General features: G+C 41.4%; 1 pseudogene; it reads right to left on the bottom strand.

The window, feature by feature from the left end:
• Positions 1 to 24404, bottom strand: part of LOC147705854 (extracellular calcium-sensing receptor-like) — a 170447-nt pseudogene that overhangs the window by 67466 nt on the left and 78577 nt on the right.

Genomic DNA, 24404 nt, shown 5'->3' with positions numbered 1-24404 from the left:
ATATTGAGCATATGATGACAGGTCTGGTCTCGTTTCAAGCATAGGATTAGCACAGTGCTATCCATGCTGAGCTGTAAAATGACAAAAGCTGTAATATTGTGCCTGGAGTGGTAAATGGCCCCGCTCCCTCCACCCACTTCCCCGTCTGCCATCTGACACCAACTGTCCATCCTAATATATGTAGACTATTGTCTCTATGTGTCCTTTCTTAATGTTACAAAATGAACGAACTCCTCCCCCCTCCTTCCACCCACTTCCTGGTCTACCATCCTGACACCAAATGTCCATTCTAATATATGTAGAATATTTTCTCTTTGCTTCCCTTGTAGTTGTTATGCAGCAACCAAACCGATAGGGTCTGTTCGGCCTTTGGATTAAAAACACGAGCGTATTGGACACGCGTGTATTCAAATCCCACTTTGTGTATATATAAACATGCGCTAATGTTGCAAAGTGAACCAACTCCTTCCCCCTCCCTCCACCCACTTCCCGGTCTGCCATCCTGGCACCAACTGTCCATCCTAATATATTTAGAATATTGTCTCTATGCGTCCCTTGTAGTTGTTATGCAGAAAGCAAATCGATAGGGTCTAGTCGGCCTTTTGATTAAAAACACGCACGTATTGGACACGCGCATATTCGAATCCAACGTTGTATATATAAACACGCGTTTAATCGAATCCAATGTTGTGTCAAAATTTCAAAGCAATCAGTGAAGAACTTTTGGAGATTTAAGATTTTTAACAAACGAACATTGACATTTTTATGTGTCTGTCCGGGATTTCGATTAAAAACACATGCATATTCGACATGAGCGTATTGGAATCCAACGTTGTGTATATATAAACATGCGTGATTTCGAATCCAATGTTGTGTCAAAATTTCAAAGCAATCGGTGAAGAACTTTCGGAGATTTGCGATTTTGAACAAACGAACATTAACATTTTTATTTATATAGAAGATATATATATACATATATATATATATATATATATATATATATATATATATATATATATATATATATATATATATATAGCCGCATAAGATACTGCACCGTTAATGCAATTATAAAGAGAAAGGTTGCAGCTCAGCATACATTTCCATTTATTTTTATTGGACGTGAGATTTCTGCAGATTTGAACAAATGAAACCTTGCTTATAGCTCAAACGTTACAAAAATGCAGCATCAAGTATTACAGCATAGGGGAAGGCCATTTGCAAACCTGGAATGGTCACCTGTTACTTATTGATAATTGTGGGTGTTAAGTTGGTATCAATGGTGTGCAAACCACTCTTGCTTCTTTCTTTCCCTCTCTTGCCTCTTTCTGCATTTCTCTTGCTTCTTTCTGTACCTTTCCTCCTTTTTCTGTACTTCTCTTGCGTCTTTCTGCTCATCTCCTCTGTTTTCCGCACCTCCCTTCTTTCTGCACCTCTCTTGCTTCTTTCTGCACCTCTCTTGCTTCTTTCAGCACCTCTCTTGCTTCATTCTTCTGGACCTCTCTTGCTTCTTTCTGCACCTCTGTTGCTCCTTTCTGCACTTCTCTTGCCTCTTTCTGCACCCTCTTGCCTCTTTCTGCACTTCTCTTCCCTTTTTCTGTACCTCTCTTGCTTCTTTCTCCTCTTCTCTTGCTTGTGTCTGCACCTCTTGTGCTTCTTTCTGCACCCCTCTTCCCTTTTTCTGCATCCCTCTTCCATCTTTATGCAGCTCTCTTGCCTGTTTCTGCACCTCTCTTGCCTCTTTCTGGACTTCTCTTGCCTCTTTCTGCTCTTCTCTTGCCTCGCTTTGCATTTTTGTTCCTTCTTTTTGCACCCCTCTTGCCCGCTTCTTCACCTCACTTGCTACATTCTGCAACTCTCTTGTCTCTTTCTGCACTTCTCTTGCCTCTTTCTGCTCTTCTCTTGCCTCGCTTTGCATTTTTGTTGCTTCTTTTTGGACCCCTTTTGCCCGCTTCTTCACCTCACTTGCCACATTCTGCAACTCTCTTGTCTCTTTCTGTACCTCAATTTCCTCTTTCTGCACTTCTCTTGCTTTTTTATCCACCTCTCTTGTTTCTTTCTGCAACTCTCTTGTCTCTTTCATCACTTATCTTCCTTCTTTCTACAGCTCTGTTGCTTCTTTCAGCACTTTTCTTGCCTCTTTCTGTAATTCTCTTCCCTGTTTCAGCACCTCTCTTGCCTCTTTCTGTACCTCTGTTGTCCCTTTCTACATCCCACTTTCTTCTATCTGCACACCTCTTGCCTCTTTCTGCACCTCTCTTGCCTCTTTCTGCACTGGTGTTCCCTCTTTCTGTATCTCACCTGCCTGTTTCTATACCTCTCTTGCATCTTTCTGAATTTCTCTTGCCTCTTTCTGCACCTCTGTTGCTTTTTTTCTGCACTTCTCTTGCCTCTTTCTGCACCCCTCTTGACTCTTGCTGCACCTATGTTGCTACTTTCTGCACTTCTCTTGCTTCTTTCTGTACCTCTGTTGCTTCTTTGTGCACCCCTCTTGCCTATTTCTGCATCCTTCTTCCATCTTTGTGTACCTCTCATGCCTCTTCCTGCACTTCTCTTCCCTCTTTTTGCAGACCTCTTGCCACTTTCTGTACCTCTGTGGCTTCTTTCTGTACTTTTAGTACCTCTTTCTGCACCCCTTTAGCCTCTGTCTACAGTTCTTTTGGTTGTTTCTGTACTGCTCTTGCTTCTTTCTGTACCTCTCTTGCCTCTGTCTGCACCCTGTTCCCTTTATTTGCACATCTTTTGACTGTTTCTGCAACTCTCTTCCCTCTTCCTTCCTTCTGCAGTTCTCTTTTTCCCTTCTGCTCCTCTGGTGCTCCTTTCTGCACTTCTCCTGCCTGTTAATGCATCCCTCTAGTCTCTTTCTGCACCCTCGTTGCTTCTTTTGACAGTTCTCTTGCTTCTTTATGCACCTCTTTTACTTCTTTCTGCACACCTGTTGCCTCTTTCTGCACCCTTTGCCCTTTTTCTGCACCTCTCTGGCATCTTTCTGCAACGTACTTGCCTCTTTATGCACTTCTCTTGCCTCTTTCCGTACTACTGTTGCTTCTTTCTCTACTTCTCTTGCTTCTTTCTGCACCTCTCTTGCTTCTTTCTGCACATCTGTTCCCTCTTTCCTTACTTGTTTTCCTTCTTTCTGCACATCTCTTGCCTCTCTCTGTACCCCTCTTGCCTCTCTCTGCGCTTTTCTTGCTTCTTCTGCATCCTTCTAGCCTCTTTCTGCATCATTCTTTACTTTTCCTGCACCTCTTGTGCCTCTTTCTGCACCTCCTTGCCTCTTCTGTAGTCCTCTTGCCTTTTTCTGTACCTTTTTTGCTTCTTTCTGCACTTTTATTGCCTCTTTCTGCACCACTCTTGCCTCCTTCTGCACCTTTGTTGGTTCTCTCTACACTGCTCTTGCTTCTTCCTTCACCTCTCTTGCAAATGTATGCACCCCTCTTGCATCTTTCCATACCCCTCTTCCCTCCTTCTGATCCTTTCTTGCCTCTGTCTGCAACCCTTTTCTCCATTTCTGCACCTCTTTTGCCTGTTTCTGCAAGTCTCTTGACTCTTTCTGCAGTTCTCTTGCCTCCTTCGGCACCTCTGTTCCTTCTTTATGCATTTCCCTTGCCTCTTTCTGCACCCCTCTTGGTCCTTTCTGCACCCATGGTGCTTCATTCTGCACTTCTCTTGCTTCTTTCTGTACCTCTGTTGCTTCTTTCTGGACCCCTCTTGCCTCTTTCTGTACCCATCTTCCCTCTTTCTGAACTCCTCTTCTTTGTTTCTGCACCCCTCTTGCCTCTTTCTTCACTTCTCTTGCATATTTTTGCACTCTTGTTGCTCTTTCAGTACCCCTCTTCCTGTACCCCTCTTTCCCCTTTCTGCACCCCTGTTGCCTCTTTCTGCATTTCTCTTGGCTCTTTCTGCACATCTCTTGTCCCTTTCTGCATTTCTGTTGCTTCTTTCTGCACCCCTGCTGCCTACTTCTGCACCTTGCTTGCCTCTTTCTGCACCTCCCTTGCCTCTTTCTACAATTCTCTTGCTTTTTTCTGCACCTCTAATTTCGTCCTGCAACTCTCTTGTCTCTATCACCACTTATCTTATCCTTTCTACCCATCTGTTGCTTCTTTCATCACTTATCTTGCCTCTTTCTGCACTTTTCATGCCTATTTCTGCACCTCTCTTGCCTCTTTCTATACCTCTGTTGACTCTTTCTGTACCTCACTTGCTTTATCAGCACCCCGGTTCCCTCTTTCTGCACCTCTCTTGCCTGTTTCTGTACCTCTCTTGCCTCTTTCTGCACTTCTCTTGCTTCTTTTTGCACATCTCCTGCCTGTTTCTGTACCTTTTTTGCCTCTTTCTGCACCTCTGTTGCTTCTTTATACACTTTTATATTGCCTCTTTCTGCATCCCTCTTGCCTTTTTCTGCTCCTCGCTTGCTTCTTTCTGCACCCCTCTTGACTCTTTCTGCATCCTTCTTCCCTTTTTGTGTACTTCTCTTGCCTCTTTCTGCCCCTGTCTTGCCCTTTTCTGCACATCTGTTTGTTCTCTCTGCACTGCTCTTGCAAATTTCTATACCTCTCTTGTAAATTTCTGTACCTCTCTCGCCTCTTTCTGTACCCCTCTGCCCTCTTTCTTTCCTCTGTACCTCTTTTGCCTGTTTATGCAATTATCTTACCTATTTCCACGGTTCTCTTGCCTACTTCTGCACCCCTGTTGCTTCTTTCTGCACCTCTCTTGCAAATTATGTAGGAACAGTTAGAAATTAGCATTTTTAAAACCTTTGAAATTCACTGAAGAAAACACAGATTTCTGGAAATGTATAGTTTGGAATTATCATTTAAAAAACCTTTGGGGTTTATTGAAAGAAACACAGGTTTCAGGGACGTTATAGTTAGGCTCACATTTCACTTGTACAAAACCAGAGAAATTCAGCCATTACAGATTGCTGAGCTAAGTATAACTTGCGCTCCTGACATGGTCAGTGACATCACTCATGACATCACTGATGACATCTGAAATTACATCACTGATGACATTTGCTCAACTATACAGTTATACACACACACACCACCTCACTTATTTATATAGATAGTAACATAAATGTATTCTCTTCTACAATCACTGACACAAGAACACACTCATTCATACAGCCACTCTCACAATCACTCACTCTCACATATAGTCACTTATATACTTCAACACTCACATACGCTGCCTTTCACACATGTAGTTACACACACATATTCCACTGAGACATCCATTCACTCACCAACACTGCCATACGCACACTCACTCACCCATACAGCCCCTCGCAGATGCACTCATGTACCACTGCTTTTCTCTATGGGCTATAGCGCGGAAGTCGATCGAGCAGAGAGGTAGCCTTTTTTGCTGCTTCGTTGATGTCCGCGCAGCATTTGACCTGGTGGACAGGGGCAGCTGTGGTCGACCCTGATAGGTTATAATATCCCCGATGACAGACTGAGCCTGATTCAAGCACTGCATTTAGAATATTGGGCCCAGATAATCTTAGACGCTGTGGGAAGTTTATCCCGGAAAATCAAAATTGGTAATGGGCTAAGACAGGGTTGTGTTTTGGTCCCCCTGCTCTTTTCCCTGTTTATCGCAGATCTCCTTCAAACTCTATGTAATACAAGAGGGTAAGCCCCAAACTAGATGGGAAACATATCGCATGTCTACTCTATGCAGGTGACCTGGTAATTATGCACCAGTCAGAGATTGGTCTACAACAAAAATTACATAAGTTCACAGAATATTGGCAAGTTAAAAAACTTGTAGTTAATATGGAGAAGACTAAGATTTTATGTTTTGGCAGAAGGAAAACAGGGTTCTCCTGGTACCTGGGCACTGAAAAATTAGAAAAAGTCACTGAATATAGATACCTGTGGATGTGGTTTCAAGGAACTTTGCATTGGCACACTCACCTGGATGCACTAAAATTGAGGACTTCGGCCTCGTTGAAGGGATTAAAAAGATTCAATGACGTGTATGGGGAAATGTCTGACAGACCGGTTCTAAAAGCTTATTCAGCCATGGTGCCCCCTCAATTTTTGTATGGTGCAGAGATATTATATCTGAGTGGCAAAAATAGTTGGGATGTTGAGGAGGGAAACAGTTTGAAAAATCTCTTTTCTCTGCCTGAATCGTCAATGGTACAGGCAGTGAGACTTGAACTGGGAACTACCTCATGGGGTATTTTAACAAGCATGGCTCTACTAAGCTTCTGGCAACGTGTGAGCTTGGGTCAAGATCTTAAAATCTCACAATGGTGTCAGAAGGAAATTATAAACAACAATTTAACCTGGGCAATAGAAACTAGAGCAATAGTCCGAAAAGTGTTTTGCCAGCTGAAGATTGAATTGCGCCCTCAGTCCCTTCAGCCTGAGATCAATAAGAAAGAGCTCAAGATGCTGAGATCTGAAGTCTCTCGAGCACAGGACCAAGACTACCTTTCTAGGAAAAGCTCAGTTCTCTATATTGTCACAGTGTGGCAAAAGATCAACATTTTCCTTATATTGACAGGCTACCCGGTTGCCAGTCAAGGCGTGAAGTGCTAATACTAAGAATTGGGGTAAACCCATGTTATGCGAGTAAAGTGGTAACAAGCTTTATGCTAAATAATGAAGGAAAATGCACTTGCACTTTAGGAACAGCATGTAATATTATACACATTTTATTGGATTGCCAGAAATTGTTAGAAATGAGAAAAGATTTTTTATGTCCGATTTTTAAAAAGTATGATATTAAAAATAGGTCGCAAGCAGTAAACCTTTTACTAGAAATGGTCAATCTAGACATAGCCTGTGCCATAGGGAAATATATAAAAAAGTTAAGGAGTTCCTAAAATGTAACAACTATTGAGAGGTCTAGGTTGAGCACTTAAGGTGAATGAGAAGCATAAGAAAAAAAATCATGTGGTACAAAAAATTTTATATCTCAGGATTTTAAATTGAAATGGTGTGTTTTAGAAAAATTTTGAAATTCTAGTTTTAATATTTTCTTCTTTCTGAGGACGTGAGGATTGTTAGTTTTGAGAAGTGTATAGAAGATTTTTAGAAGCTGTACATACTGGATTTTACTATGGGGTGTGTTGTTTATTTGTATACTTTGATGGTTTTAATAGACCGAATAAAGTCTTACTGAACAGACAGAACACTCATGAACCCATACACCTGGTGGATCACCCACTCACACATCCATGCAGGGAGTAACAAAACACGGACACTCAGGCAACCATACAGGGATTCAGACAATCAATCAATAAACCATATAGACACTCATGTAGCTACTCATCACCAACCCATGCAGCTTATACACCAACTGACAGACTGATACAGACATTCACCTATGCATTCACTAAGACACATTTACCCACTCACTTATACAGTCAGTCAGGCACCCACTTAATCATCCATTCAGACACTCATACACCCATTACACCCATTCATTCTTCAATACATATTGGCGTGTATATATATATATATATATATATATATATATATATATATATATATATATATATATATATATATATATCCTTAGCTCCAAACACCAGCCGATTGCACACGTGAGCGGGTGCATGCCAAACGGGGGTGTGCCCGTTATATTAATCACAGCTTCAAACATCCACGGACCATCTGTCCGTAAAGAAAGCAGCACACGCAGGGGGTAGTTCCACGCTTAGATTTTAATCAGGAACTTCACAGCATACGACGCGTTTCGCCAGAGAGCTTCGTCAAGATATGCAAAGAGCGGAGGCCCTCAACTCATTTAAATAAAATGTCTTACATCCACATTTTGAGTAGAGAACAAAAAAGGACTATACAATTATTGTAAAGGGGATCCGCCATCTTAAGATGGTGTGTGTTAAATACAAGTTCCTATGCATCATTTATTGTGGGACATGTAATAATGTTTGTGTATTGTACTTAGAATTACACATGTTTAACTTAAGACCGGGTTGAACTTGTATTTAACACACAAACGCGTCGTATGCTGTGAAGTTCCCGATTAAAATCTAAGCGTGGAACTACCCCCTGCGTGTGCTGCTTTCTTTATGGACAGATGGTCCGTGGAAGTTTGAAGCTGTGATATATATATATATATATATATATATATATATATATATATATATATATATATATATATATATATATATATATATATATATATTTATTACCTACTGGCGGTCGCCAGTAGGTAGTTATAGTTAGGACTTGGTTTCTATAGTAAAAGTGTTTTTTGAATAACTTTAGCGCTGGCTGATGATTCTTCGCAAAATGTTCAAAACTTGTGATCAGCTCAGGTCAGCTCCAGTCTTAAGAGGTTCGGGGTGATTCACCAAGGGGGGGGTGAAAAAAAAGGGATCCCAAAACGTGGTTTCCCTATGTTATTTCCCATCAGAAACTTTAGACACGGCTACAGCCCGAACTGCTGAACCGAATTACACCAAATTTGGCAAAATGGTAGCCCTTGGTGCAGAAAGCAACCTTTTTTAAATGGTGTAAATCCATTCAGTAGTTGCTGAGAAATTAAAAAAATACATTTTTCAATAACTTGGGACACTGTGGAGTCATGACCCTTCTCGACCAAGAGCTTAACTGTGATTGGCTGCTAACACTCCAAACCAGGAAGTGTTGGCAGCCATCTTGTGACTCGTTAGAAGAGAGTCACAAGAAAACAGTAGAAAAACCTTTAAAAAAACAAGAAAAGGGAGCAGGGTAGAAAAACCCTGACCCCTTAGGCCTGCTCAGGGGGTCCCACAAGGACCCCTAGGGCCCGCAAAATTAAAAAAAAAAACTTGGGGGGGGGAATTTGTGCAGGAGTTGCGCATCCCACCGAAATTATTATAAAAAAATGAAGAGCGGGCTCCCAAGATTCATTTAAAAAAATCCCTCAGTGGGCCAGGTACTGAGGGCACTATAAATTCATTAGAGGGGGGCCCACGGGAACCTCCACAGCCCCGGGGACCGCTATCTCCTGGGACTTGTGTATTAATGTGTGGGGGCCTCGAAGGCCCCCCATTTCCCGGGGATCAGTACCTCCCTGGGGCTTTGAACATATTGGGAGGGGTGGCGCGGGTCCCTCCTCCTGGAGCCCTTGATGACCCTGGGGACTGCCACCCCTCAGGGCTGGCTCCTGCAGTGTTCCGGGGTCCCTATCCCCATATACTGCTGTTTGCTATGACAGGGCAGGAGCAAAGCTCTCGCCCTATCATAGCAAACTCTGCTTTGGATTTTGGAAGTGTGAGCAGGTTTCCAAAATCCAAAGCAGATTGCTTTTTCACACGGGGAGCTGCATGCCATCAGCTTCCTGTGTGGAAAAGCAATGTCAGCTCCTGTAGGAGATGGGGAGCCGGTGGAACCGTAGGGGCATTGGGGCTTCCCCCACGGTCCCTAACCATGAGGTCAGGTCCCAGGGAAGGGGGTCCCCTGGGCCGTAAATGGCCCGGGAGGGGGGTGGCAGTCTCCCCTCCTCTTTTTTAAATAAAGAAAAATAAAAAAAATTATATTTGGGCATGCCCCGGGGGATAGGGTCCCCGGAGCGAATGTAAATTATTGGAAGTGGAAATGTATTTTTTTTTAACCTTGGAGTCGTGACCCTAGCGCGGTGCTCAGCTCTGCCCCTAGTGTGAACGCGATGGGTGTGTGGTGCTCAGTGCGGCCCCCTAGTGTGAACGAGATGGGTACGCGGTTCCACATCACACTGGAAGCACGACTCCAAGCAAAAATAATTAAGATTTTTTATGTAAATCTAGATTATATGTTGGCTAATTGGGAGACTCTAAAAATAGCCCTTATGTTTATTATGAGTTTCTTGCAGCTACATGTAAGTGTGGATGCAGAGCTTTAGGTTGCTGAGAAACACTCATTTCTGTAGATGCCCTCCATATGGAAACGTAGATTGTTGTTATATAGGGAGCCCATTCTATGGTCTCTGAGGTAAGCAGAAACAGCTTTATTGACATTCTTTCTACCTTTCTCAATCTGAGGACAAAATTGATTGGCCCACTTCCATTTCTGTCTTTGGCATATGTTAGAGTATACAAAGGCAGTTTGGGGGAAAAGCAACATCAATTATGCAAAGGTGTCCTTCATTAGAATTTCCAGACCTTCCCCAGTCAAGGTGCCTAGGTCATTGCCACCACAGTGCACAATTATGAGATCAGGGGGTTGGAGATTTAAAAATGGTTTAACCAAAGGCATCAATTGGTGGCACTTTAATCCTCTCTGTCCAATCCATTTAATGTCTACATTTAGCAAAGTTAGGTCTTTGTCAACACCTCTGTGTTCAGCATACCTTTTGCACCAGAATACATAGCTGTGCCCAACAATCCACACTGAAAGCATTTTGAAGGGATCTCTGTAGGTAATCAAAAGATGTCTGTAACCGAGGTAGTCTTTTGGTAGAATGAGAGATATCTAATATGGTGGAGAAGATGCTGTTTTTAAGATAGTAGAGATTTGATTGTCTGTTTAAGAAGATTATACCTTCAATATTAGGGTGCATTTTACTTTATTTAAAAAGCATGTTTCTTATTGGTTAGTAAAAAATCAATCAATCAATCAATCAAGTAAATGTAAAGCGCACTACATACCCATGAGGGTTTCAAGGCAGGGTGCTGCTGCTATTGGTCAAAGAGCCAGGTCTTGAGTTGTCTCCTGAAGGTCAGCAGGTCTTCGGTTTGTCGTAGGTAGAGGGGGAGGGTGTTCCAGGTCCTGGCGGCCCAATGGGAGAAGGATCTCCCTTCAGAATTAGTTCTACAGATGTGCGGGACAGTGGCCAGGGCGTGGTCAGCAGAGCGGAGTTTCCTGTTGGGTATGTAGAAGGAGAGCTGATTGTTGAGATCAGCTGGTCCGGTCTTGTGGAGTGCGTGGATCAGGAGCTTGAAGGAGATTCTCCTGTCGATGGGGAGCCAATGCAGGTTCCTCAGGTGGGGGGTGATGTGGTCGTGGCGCGGGACATCGAGGATCAGATGTGCAGAGGAATTCTGGATTCTCTGCAGTCTATTGATGAGCTTGGACTCGGCTCCTGCGTAGAGGGCGTTTCCGTAGTCGAGTCTACTGCTGACTAGGGCCTGGGTGACTGTTTTCCTTGTGTTTGTCATGATCCATCTGTAGATCTTGCAGAGCATGCAGAGGGTGTTGAAGCAGGTGGAGGAGACTGCGTTGACTTGTTTGGTCATGGTGAGTTTTGAGTCGAGGATGACTCCCAGGCTGCGTGCATGCTCGGTGGGGGTCGGGGGGGGGTCCCCAGAAACATGGGCCACCATGAGTAGTCCCGTGCTGAGGGGTTGGACCTGAGGATGAGTATCTCTGTCTTCTCTGTGTTCAGTTTAAGGAGGCTGTCCTCTATCCAGTCTGCGACGGCCTTCATTTCCTGGTGGAGGTTGGATTTGGCGGTGAGCGGGTCCTTGGTGAGGGAGAGGATCAGCTGAGTGTCGTCGGCGTAAAAGATTATGTTGATGTCGTGTTGTCGGGCGATGCGTGCTAGTGGTGCCATGTAGACGTTGAACAGCGTCGGTCTGAGGGAAGATCCTTGAGGGACACCGCTGATGATCTCGGAGGCATCGGACCTGAACGGGGGGAAGCCGACTCTCTGAGTTCTGCCGGAGAGGAAGGAGGTGGTCCACTCCAAGGCTTTCTCCCGGATCCCTGTGTCTTGGAGTCCCATATGTAGTGTGCGGTGGCAGATGGTGTCGAAGGTGACGGAGAGATCCAGGAGGATGAGGGCCGCCGTCTCGCGGTTGTCTAGAAGGATGTTGATGTCATCTGTGGCGGCGATGAGGGCGGTCTCAGTGCTGTGGTTGCTACAGAATCCTGATTGGGATGGGTCCAGGATGCTGCTGTCTTCGAGGTGACGGGTGAACTGGGTGTTAACTATCTTCTCGATGACCTTTGCTGGGAACAGAAGCAGGGAGATGGGTCAGAAGTTCTTGAGGTCGCTCGGATCTGCCCTGGGTTTCTTGAGTAGGGTGTTGATCTCTGCATGCTTCCAGTTCTCAGGGAAGGTGGCAGTCTCGAAGGAGAGGTTGATGATTTTGTGCAGTGGGGTATGATAGAATTTGCTGGCTTTGTTGAAGATGTGGTGCAGGAGAGGGTCGGACGGGGATCCGGACTCCGGAGTGGATTGTTCCCATGGTCTTGCTTGTGTCCTCAATGCTCACATTGGCCCAGGTTGTCAGGGTGTCGTGGGCGGTGGGGTGCGGTGAGTCGGGTGCGGCAAGGTCTGCAGGGGTCTTGCGGGGTTTGAAACTGTCATGGATGTCGGTGATTTTCCTGTGAAAGAAGGTGGCGAGGGAGTAGCACAGGGCTTGCGATGGTGGGATGTCGTTGGCACTGGAGCTGGGGTTGGAGAGTTCCTTCACGATGGTGAAGAGCTCCTTGCTGTTGTGTGCATTGTTGTCGAGGTGGTCTGTGAAGGAGGTCCTTTTGGCGGTCCTGATGAGGTGGTGGTGGTTTTGGATGGCATCTTTGTGGGCAGCGCGGCTGTCTGGCGTCTTGTCGCTTTGCCATATGTTCTCCAGTTTCCGGCAGGTACGTTTTGAGTCGAGGAGTTACGGGGGGAACCAGCTGACTCTTCTGCTGGTGTCTCTGCTGGTGGGTTTTTTAAGCGGGGCTACGGTGTTGGCGCAGTCGTCCATCCAGGGTTCGAGGGTGAGTGCACCCTTATCGGGTTGGTGGGGTTAGTTGATGGTTGAGTGCGAGGCTTGTCTGTAGTTGTTCTTGGGTGACTCTGCCCCAGCAGCGGCGGGGGTCTGTAGTGTGCGGTAGTGTGTGAGGGGTTTTCGGAAGTGGATGCAGTGGTGGTATGTCCAGGTGAGTTCGGAGGCGTGGCTGAAGGTGACGTGGGGGTTTGAGGAGAAGATGGCATCTAGAGTGTGGCCTGGTGATGTGGGTTGATCAGGATGCATCTAAGCTGGTTGGGTTCCGTTGTGGCAGGCGTCTTGGCGCTTTTGCAGCAGGAGAAGCTGCAGTTCCGGCAGGTGAAGGGACTGTGGGTGCGCTTCGGGGCAGCCTTGCAGCAGGTGTGGGTCCTTCCTGGGTTGAGAACGGCGAGGGTGTTGGCGTCGTAGCGGAGGCGGCGGTCCTCGTGGCTGCTGCGGTGGCCTGGGGTTCTGGCGCTGGGCGCGGTCCAGGTGCGGACGGGCGCAGACGGCTTGTAGTAATCCAATCACTGCGCCAAAACACATGCACTTAGAAATTCACAATGCACTGTACTTGCAGTACTCTAATCATCAAGTCAGTACCCATGTACTCATGCAATTACACAGGCACTAACTCATGCACTTCTATAATCCTTTAAGTGCTACCTACACAGTTTATTAGGACATTGGAATGTTTTGAGGTCCATTGTAGACAATGGAGTGCTCCCTGCTTCTATGGGCTGGTAAAGGACCGCAGAGCAACATTCCGATGTTTTACAAAGGCCTCTTGGATCTCAAGGGGATTTAAATCCCCTCAAGCTTTGAGAGGCCTTTTTTTTGTTAGAACATCCTGCCCTCTAGTGGCATAATGTTCTAATAGCCTTATAGCCCTCCGTAGCAGGACTATACCGGCTATTAAACTCCCGCTGACATGTTAAAGTCCCTTGCCTTCGGCTTGGGCCTTTAATGCTGCAGCAGGCCTTTAATAGCTGGCATAGCCGGCTACTGTGGGCATAAGGCTATAGTAAACTCCATGTTACTAGCTATGCCCTCTTCCAATTACCCAGCCAGTCCCATGTTGTTATCCAATCAGTCTGCTAAAAGCTAAGTACTTATACATTCAACATGCACTCTGCTTGCAGCACTGTAAGTATGCAGTCACTATCCATGTACTCATGCAATGACCCAGGCACTAGACATGGAGTGCTACAATCACATGTCCTCTCCTCCATGCATTCCTGTAACCAGCTACACACTACTGATTCACTCCTCCAATTATGCAAGTAGTACCCATGTAGTCCAGCAATCACACTGTCACTCCATGTGCATTCCTCCAATTACCCAATCAAGACCATGTACTAATCCAATATCTCCGCCAAAACACACGCACTTATACATTAACTATGCACTCTCCTTGCAGTTCTTTAAACATCGTCACTACCCATGTACTTATGCAATGAGCCAGGTACTAATACATGCACTATTAAAATCCTCTATCCACTGTTGATGCAGTCCTCTAAACACCTAAACACTACTCATTCACTCCTACAATTATCCAGTTAATACCTGTGTACTACAGCAAATACATTGTGATTTCAAAACAAAGCATTTAAATGGTTTTTATGTAGAGCACGTTTGTTTAGTAATAGATTGATATATTATATAGATTCATATTAATAATTTTACATTTCTTTTTTTTACAGGTATTCTTCATCATCTTTGAGAAAGAATTACCATGACTAAAAAGACAGTAAAGAGAAAACACAAAAGAAATACTATTATATAAAAAAAAGACAAGTGCAGTAATTAGATGAACTACAACATGTGGGGAAAAAGAAAAAATATTGCTTAAGACCACAAAAGAATTTATTAAAATACTTTCAGAGGCTAGAAACAGTTTGCACAATGTGGAAAGTAGAAATAATACCTCAACAACAAAGAAGAATAAAAAGAAAACAGGAGAAATTAATGAGAAATCACGTTTTCAAAAAACAATGTATGGTAAAAGGAGAAATAATCAATTTAATGAAATAAGAAAAGAATGTTTCACACTAGAGCAGTACTTTCTTTATTAAACGATGCCAAGAAATATAACAAATAGATCAACATTTTATAAAAAGAAGAAACAGATTGAAAATATTGTTAAAAAGGCTTTGAATTAAAAAGGAAATATTTGTTTTAGTTTTAAACAGAATTCGATCATTAGATAAACCAATACATTTTTTGAAGGCCAAAAGTAAAAAGAATAGAGCTATTAACAAAACTAACTTTTGTGATATTTTTTTGGGTGAATGGAAACACAGTTTAAGTTCAGAGCCTTTTTTTAATGAAGAGAGCTATTTTCAAACCAATACATTAGTGTACGCAGTTGAAACCAGTTGTCGTGCTTATGAAGTGAAGAATGGTTGTCCTATTTAAAAAGAAATTATGGTTACTAGAAATTTGAAGAAGTGATAGCTGATGAAGTTCTAGGGAGACGTAGTAAAGTCCCAGTGTATACTTGGGTTTGTAGTAGTATTTGTATTATACAACAGGATTCTATTGATATTTTACAAACTTTATTATGAGCATACAGTAACAAAAGTGTTAAACAAAAGATTAAGATGCTGCAAGGACTAGATCCTTGCAAAGTGAGAAAAAATACTGGGTTACAAGGTCATTCTCTGGCTTGTCTTGCTAGAAAAGTGTGTCAAAGTGTTTTTCATCATTTCAGAATGTTAGCAGTACATCACTCTCAAATGCGGAGGGTAGTCAGAAGATTCTATTACGCAAAAAGTCCAGCAATAACTTTAAGTGACTTAAACAGTGCTCTTTTGCATGGGTCAATATAAGATGTAAAACAGGTTTGTGATTAAATAAAGTTTAGTTACTTTGGTCCTGAACAAAAGTGCAGACAAAGTGAAACATTGAAAGAAGTAGGTGTTGAAGAAGACTTGGAACATGGTAGTACTGAGAAGTTTGAAGAAGAAATTATGAAGCTTAAGGTAATTTGTTGTGAAAGACCCAATTATGTTTGTATTTGTTGTCGACGAACTCACTATAAAAATCAGACTAGGAATGTTGATCTGTATTTAAAAAGTGAAAAAGAAAACAATGCTAAGTTGAATGGAATTTGCAACTTATTTGTTGGTAGAACATTGATTTGATTTGGGTAGTGATCAACATATTTGTAACTATTGTTATAACAAATTAGAGGACAACAAAATGCCAGCTAGAGCTGTGCATAATAACCTAGAGTTGGTAGCTATTCATCCAGAACTGGTAGATTTAAACATGTATTAGTCTTTTCTGATTCAATCTGTAAACCCATTTCAGGCTATTGTTCGTTTGGAACCTAAACAGGTAAATTGCCTCCCACAGATTTACAGAGAGGATTAAAAGGAAGAGTTGTATATTTAACTTTAGATTTAAAGAAAAATATTGAAACTAATGGTGTAGAGAAAGGAGAAACTGAACCGGTAGTTATTCTAGTTGATGGTGTTCCTACGAAGAGTTGGAAAATATGGCAACATTAGTAGATGTCAGAAAAGTGCAAAAGGCAACATTATATCTCATAAAAAACAATGATTACTACAAAAATGTGTATGTGGAAGAATAAGAAATAGCTTTAAGAGATGATAGCGAAATGTCAAGTGACCAAATTGAAAAAAGTGGACATGTTCAAAAGTGAAGAAATGTATGAACATTATAGTGTAGATCCTTTACATTCCAAAGAAATGGTGAGAAACACTATTGAATTATTCCAAATGAAGAAAGCGAAGGGGACTCCCATTAGTGTTTGGGAAAAAAGTTTGTAAGCTCGTTGTTTTCCACAGCTCTTCTCCACTGGAAAAGACGGATAATATGATGAACGACCAGTACAGATTCCCGCCTCAGAATATCGGGCAACAAGATTGTACTCAGAAGATCCAGAATTTCGACTTTCATATGCAGTCAACCACATATTTAAAACTAACCCTGGGCAGAGTGCTTCGCTCTGCCCACGGAGTGCACGTAGTGTTGCCTACTTCGCGATTCGCAAAGTAGGCGTAGTAGGCAACACAACGCACACCCGTGGACGGAGCAAAGTTACCCGCCCTCTTCTACATCCCTAATTTAGTTTTAAAATAGTATAAAAATAAAATACAAGCACTTACCTGATAAGCGGCGTCCCGGGGCTCCATCTTCTATTTCACGCCGACATCTTCCAGCCAAATGCGCATGCACATGCGCCCGCGCATGCACATTCCTCGCAAGAAATGCGCATGCGCCCGCGCATGCGCATTTGGTTGGAAGAAGTCAGCGTGAAATAGAAGATGAAGTCCCGGGACGCCGCTTATCAGGTAAGTGCTTGTATTTTATTTTTGTACTATTTTAAAACTAAATTAGGGATGTACAAGAGGGCGGGAGGGGGGCGGGAGGGAAGCGGCCTGCACGTAGTGGGGCTACACGAAGCACGTGGGAGGGCGTAATTTACTGCCCACTTCACAAAGCTTCGCGAAGCCCCATACACCCACTACGCCCACCCTTATTTAAAACAGAAGTTCATCTTCGAAATGTTTCTGCAAAGGAACTCATGGACAAAATACATGGGAGAGATGATCATTTGGAATCTCAATTGATTAATTTGATGGCGTGTCAGCATAGTACTAATGAGTATTGGTATCGTCGTCATAGAGAACTTAAATGCATGTTAAGGAACTTAGGAACTCCTACGTGGTTTGTTACTGTAAGCTGTGCTGAAGAGGCATGGGACGATTTACTTGAATTTCTTCGAGAAGCAAGTTCAAATATTAAAAATATTGAATTCAAGAAACCTGGAGAACTGTGTTCCTTGTATCCTGTAAATGTGTGCAGATATTTTAATTATAGGTTTCAAGCTATAATGTATTTTATCTGCAATAAAAACAATCCTCCTCTTGGAGAATTTATTGAATTCTTTTGGCGAAAGAAGTATCAAGCTAGAGGTGCTCCTTATATACATATGCTTTTATGGATCAAAGATGTACCCAAATTTGGAATTGATTCGAATGAGACAGTTTTATCTTTTATTGAAGACTATGTCACATGTGCTATACCAAAAACAAGAAAAGAAAACACCTTAAGTCAATAAGTGTTACAGTTTCAAACTCATTAGTGTTGGAAATACTGTCAATGGAAATACAAGTCGAAGGAAAAGTTTTATACCAAATGTCGTTTTGCATTTCCACATCCGGTAATATTCAAAGGAAGAGTGAACAGTTTCATGACAGCAGTGAAACATACCAGCACTAGAAAATCTCCGCCCGGGGTCTGACGGGCACAGATAGGCCAGCCCTTGGCCTGGGCTTGGCCCGGGCACACCGCGTGCGTCCCCCCGCAATCTGCTTTGAGGGCCTCCAGGCGCAGACAAAATGACGTTGGCAGCGGCCGCCACAAAGGGGGCTGGGACCGGTAGTCCTTGTCCTCATCTCTCCCCAAGGCTACAGACAACAGTGGTAAAATGTGCTTCCCGCTCTGCGGGTGCCCGCAATCTGCTTTAAGCGCCTCCAGGCACAGACAAAACCGTTGGCAGCGGCAGCTACAAAGGGGGCTGGGACCGGTAGTCCTGGTCCTCCCATCTCCCCAAGGCTGCGGGTAACAATAGTAAAACGGGCTTCCCATGCTGCGGTAGGCCACGATCTGCTTTAAGTGCCTCCAGGTGCAAACAATATAACGTTGGCAGCCTGAAAGGGGGCTGGGACCCGTTTTCCTGGTCCTCCTCTCTCCCCAAGACTGCAGGCAACAGTGGTAAACACGGCTTTTAATTCAATTAGAAACAATTAATTAGAAATTAATTATTACTTCATTAACTTCCCACCCTATTCCCCTACAAATGAAACAACTAACATCTAATATGTTACTTAAATAATATAATAATTTTAAATTTTCCATAATTGACAATTACATAATTAATAGTAAATCTATAATTAAGTATCAATTATTTCTTAATTAACTTCCCACCCTGTACCCCTACAAACCCAACAACCTGCACCAACAATATACCTTGAAAAATGTAATAATTACACAATTTATATAATTAGTTATCAATTAAACAATTAATAAATCAATAATTAAGATTTCAATTAATTAACTTTCCACCATTTACCCTTACAAAGCTTCTGGTCTGTAGCTACAATGCAATCTTTGTTCCACTTGTAGTGCCACACACAGCATTATATGGCTCACATTATTAAAATTAGCCCTCAGTCTGACTCAGGAGAATCTAGAAAAACAAACCGTGTTATGAATTCCCACAACAGGAGTTTTGGCTACAGTGAAACTGTCATTTCTCCATGTTGGGTAGGATTCTACCAATCGGTGATAAATGCATACTATAACCAGGACATATCTCAGCCCACTACAGACAGATATCTTGATGAAGTCCACCTGCATCCTGTTAAAGGGTCCTCTTGATCTGTCTATGTAACTCATAGTTACTGGTCTTCTTCTCCCTACATTAATTTGCTGACAGGTCAAATAGCTATGGCACAATTTCTCAGCTAGAACTCTAAATCAGAGGCTGAACCAATTCTGTCTTAACAGTCTAATCATGGCATCTCTCTCTATGTGTGCAGGACCATGAAAATGTTACATCATTGGAAATGACAAATCATCAGGTAGCACTGGTCGTCCATCAGCTGAGACCCATATATCACTCACATTGTTAATACACCCTGCTCTGACACATCCTTCCTGTTCAGCTCATGACCCCTTCCTCCTGTAGTCTCTTAACTTCTTTCCAAGTATCAGCTACAGATAACAGCATAGTAAAATTGGTGTCCACATCAGATCCATGTGTTCCCTTCCAATAGAATGTGCATGCCACAGTGGCTTCATCAGCATACCAGAGGTTACATAATCATTTCACTTCTCTGGGCTACACTTTTAACACCTCCAGTTTCTTGAGGCCACTACAAAGCTTCCAACAATCTCATCACATATTCCCCATTCCAGATGAAGTAATGAATCCCCTTTGTGACCACAACTGTCCAACGTAATGGATCCCACCAAAGCCAAATTTACTGTAAGTGAATATCGTCACCCTCAATTTGACAAAAAGATAACATTCTCTGGTTAAGAGTGACCAGTTCAACTACTTGTGAAGAAGGGACACCGTAACCCAGGAGGCTTTGTCAGATTTTCCTTGGTGCTTGAATCTGTGACATCGAGACAGTCATTCTCAACCTCTTCCCTATCAACTTCATTTTCAGGCAGTGGTAAAGGAGTAGCTGTATTAAGAATCAGACACTTTTCAAAATTGCATTGTCAGCAGCCAAAATCATTTGCTCTTACTTCATAAGCATACTATTTGTCATGTACTGAGGCTTACTTCGGGTAAGCAAAATCTCTACTGAATGTGGGACCATCACTGTAAGATGATGTTGCATGGCTACTTCTCTCTATACTGACAGTAACTGCGGCAACTGCTTTAAGACAGACTGGCATTCCTGAGGCTACAGGGTCAAGCATGGTTGAAATGTAAACAATTGGTCTTTGAGACTCTTCATGCATCTGATTAAGCACAAAGAGAGTGCATCCCTCCCTCTGAATTCAACATCCTCATCATATGTTTAAAACTTGACACCACCCGGTATATAGTATACAGTACAATTTAACTTCAACAAAAGATCTCTTCCCTTCAGGTTTACAGGACTCAAAATATTACACTGTGAAAATAGGCTCATTTGCGGTAGATCAACAATCTCCCTCAAATTAGCCTATTTTCACAGTTTCTTTCATTGAAATGGGATTCGTTATTTGCTTATTTGTAATACCTACCACTTGGATCTGTTTTCTTGAGGGGGGTAGATCAGGAACCTCCTCTGTTGTCAAGGTGGAATGGGAAGCACCAGTATCAAACAAATTGACACTTGGTGGCCATTCATCTCACCTTCCTCTAAGACTGCACCAAGCGCACAATCTTCCTCCCCCCTCAGGGACCATCATTGTAAATGTTGGAGTCAAAACTAACATTCTCAAACATGGTGAACTGTCGAAATAGATATTGATTCTAAAAAAAAGGATTCCTCTTAGTACTTAGGGCTTGATTCACACTGAACCCGGGGGTACAGATGTTCTGTGGAAGCATCAGAGCCTGTTTAACATGCATCTTTGGGGATTATGACTGATTCAGATTTTTCATTTACTGAACTGGTGCATTCTGAATTTGAGTCTGATAACCATTTGTCCATCACCAAATACTCTATTGGTATTCTGCCAGCACTCCTTCTTCTAAAGTCTTGGTTTGTTACCATAATGACAAGGAGTCGATCTCTTCAATATTGCAATATCTACAGCAGAATTTGGATCAAGTGGAACACAACGACCTGTGCCTTGTGGATGGCACTTCCACCTTGCTTCATCTGACCTCCACTCTGACAACCAACACCTTGCATTCCACCATAATATCCTACATTCGGCTGGTTTTGAAAAACATGTTGTGCTAACTTCACCTGAGCAAGCATACATTTCTCTGTAAGCATTTTCAGCTTCAGTTCTTGCTCATCATTGTAGCACCGAGAATACCTCATTATCTCATGAAACAGCTTTGTCTGCTAACAAATTACATTCTGTTGTTTGTACATACTAATCTCTTGGCACACCTAAAGAATTCTGACACAAAGCTTCCCATCTCTCCCCTTGCAGAGTTTTCTTGACCACTGTGTTGTCTGCAACAACCGTTCATATTAAGCACATACTGATTCTTTAGCTTCCTGAGTCATTTAATAATCTTTGACAATCAATATCCCTTGCCAGGACCTTTCCTTTCAGGAATGTAGTAACCTCATCATACTTTGCTATAATCATAGGAGAAGGTGCATGAGAATGTGGCTCCCTCCTGGGTTCTATACAAGGCCATTTTGCGGTTATATTACATTCAGTCTGTGAATTATTTGGCAACACAACGTTGGAAAAAGTATTCATGTACGTCCACAAAACCTTTGAAGTCTTAACAAACCTGTAAACCAGGAGTTTACCAGTGGATATACCACTGTGAAGAATACTCTCTCAATGTTAGGAAAGGGTTCATAAATGACAAAAGATCATCTAAACTCAATGGACTGTGAACATGCCCTCCATCTGGTATTTCCCTTATAAGGATCAATTGAGCTTCAGTGACATCTGGGATACTGGAGGCTGTTTAGCATTTATCTCTATACTCTCCATTTGCTTCTTTTCTTTCACCTGTTTCTTCCTCCATTTTATCTCTAACCTGTCAAAATCACTCCATTTCCGAACACATTTAACTAATTCAGAATTGTGAAACTTCATCCTTGAAGATTGTATAGTGACAATCGTTTCATCATCTAGTTGTGCCATAAAACCTTTCTGCAAAGTTAGACTTTTGAAAAGGTCTACTTAATACTTTTCTAGCAATTCTGATAGCTCTTCATGAGTCACACCTAGTGATGTTTGGTACACAGACAAAATATCGATTTTTAAATATCGATATACAAAAATATCGAAGTTTAAATATCGATGGGACAAAATATTGAAGGTAAGTAATATCGACAGTCTTAATATCGATATTAGTATGATATCAGTAATATGGAAGTAGTAAATATCGATGTCATTAATATCAAAATTAATAACTTCGATGTTACTAATATCAATTTTTAAATAAATTTAGTGTATATTATATTGTATTTATTATGTTTTATTATTTATTTTTAATGTAATTTAATTAAATATTGTCTTTTACTACTGTAGTGGGTTGTGGGTTTATAAGGGAATAGGGTGGGAAGTAATTTAATCATGGTAAATTAATTATTAATTAGTAGGAATTATTAATTAATTAATTGAGAAATAATTTTTAATTATTTTTAATTAATTGATTAATTGAGAAATATGTTCTGTAGCGGGTTATGGGTTTATAGGGGAATAGGGTGGGAAGTAATTTAATAATAATTAATTAAATGATATATGTTTGTACATATTTTAATTAATAATTAATTGGTAATTAATTTCTATTAATTAGTTAATTAATTAATATACTTTTGTACATATTTATAATTATTAATTAGTTGGTAATTAATTAATATTAATTATTTAATTACATTAATTATAGTATTTTTTTATATGTATTTTATTGTTATTCTTAATTATTAATTGGGAAAAATAATATTAATTATTAAATTAAATTAATTACAGCAAATGTGCTAATATATTTACTTTATTGTTATTGTTAATTAATAATTAATTGGTAATTAAATAATATTAATTAATTTTGGGTAAAGGAGTATTTTTAGGGTTCAGGGTCAGTTTTCAGTTTTTGGGTAAAGGGGTATTTTTAGGGTTCTGGGTCAGTTTTCTGTTTTTGGGTAAAGGGGTATTTTTAGGGTTCAGGGTCAGTTTTCAGTTCATGGGTAAAGGGCTATTTTTAGGGTTCAGGGTCAGTTTTCAGTTTTTGGGTAAAGGGGTATTTTTAGGGTTTAGGGTCAGTTTTCAGTTTTTGGGTAAAGGGGTATTTTTAGGGTTCTGGGTCAGTTTTCAGTTTTTGGGTAAAGGGGTATTTTTAGGGTTCTGGGTCAGTTTTCAGTTCATGGGTAAAGGGGTATTTTTAGGGTTCAGGGTCAGTTTTCAGTTTTTGGGTAAAGGGGTATTTTTAGGGTTTAGGGTCAGTTTTCAGTTTTTGGGTAAAGGGGTATTTTTAGGGTTCAGGGTCAGTTTTCAGTTTTTGGGTAAAGGGGTATTTTTAGGGATAAGGGTCAGTTTTCAGTTTTTGGGTAAAGGGGTATTTTTAGGTTTCAGGGTCAGTTTTGGGTTTTTGGGGTACAGGGATATTTTTAGGGTTCAGGGTCAGTTTTGGGTTTTTGGGGTACAGGCGTACAGGGTAAAAACAAAAAAATATTACATTAAATCAAATAAATTACATGAAAAAAATTAAAATTACATTAAATTATTAAGTGTTTTATTTATTTTAAATGTATATGTATTAGTTTTAATTTTGTTTTAATATTTTTATTTATATTTGTAAAATTATATGTATTTTAAAATTATTTTTACATTATTATTAATACATTTACAAAAACGATATTTTTGTTTCCGATATTTTTGTACCTCGATATTATTTTTTCGATATTTTTGTACTTACCTTAATGAAGATAGGATTCCGATATTTTTGCTGTCGATATTTTTGCTCCGATATTTTTGCATTTCGATATTTTGTCTGTCGATATTATGTCAGACATTCGTGATGTTTACTCAAATGTGACAGCTTGTTTTCTTGGTACTGATGAGAAATTTCTACACATCCTCTGATATTTTTTTCCAATTCCACCTTTAATTTTGGCACATCCAAGGGTCTAATTCTCTTTTGACTTGACTCATGAAAGGTGACTCAGTCTCTTCTGTCCCTCTGGTCTCATAAGTCTCCTCAAATCATGGGGGCAAAGTCTCATTATCAAAATGTCCTATCTCTCCTTGGTTAATCATAACTTTGAAAACACATTTATTTCCCTCTGTCTGAGACTGTATATTCTATGTTGGGTTGCAGGTAACAACCTGAGAATTATGCAACGTCGGAAAAAAACCCTGTTACAGTCATTCCATCTACAAACAGCACGAATTGGGGGAAGGGTTATTGGGGCAAGTAAAACATGAACAGCTGAAGTTTGGGCAGGTATGACTTATGGCATTGAATAAGGCACAACAAGGGCAAGAACAACCATGGAAGCAGCAGTAGTAGCTGTCTCAAAAGGAGCAACTGCAGTGGGCAAAGTTGGAGGTGGCCTTCAACCTGAGTTGTATTTGG

Source organism: Lissotriton vulgaris, chromosome 7 (genome assembly GCF_964263255.1).
Source record: "Lissotriton vulgaris chromosome 7, aLisVul1.2, whole genome shotgun sequence".
Lineage (NCBI taxonomy): Eukaryota > Metazoa > Chordata > Amphibia > Caudata > Salamandridae > Lissotriton > Lissotriton vulgaris.
Note: the sequence above shows the minus strand (reverse complement) of the source record. Positions and strands in the feature narration are given on the sequence as shown.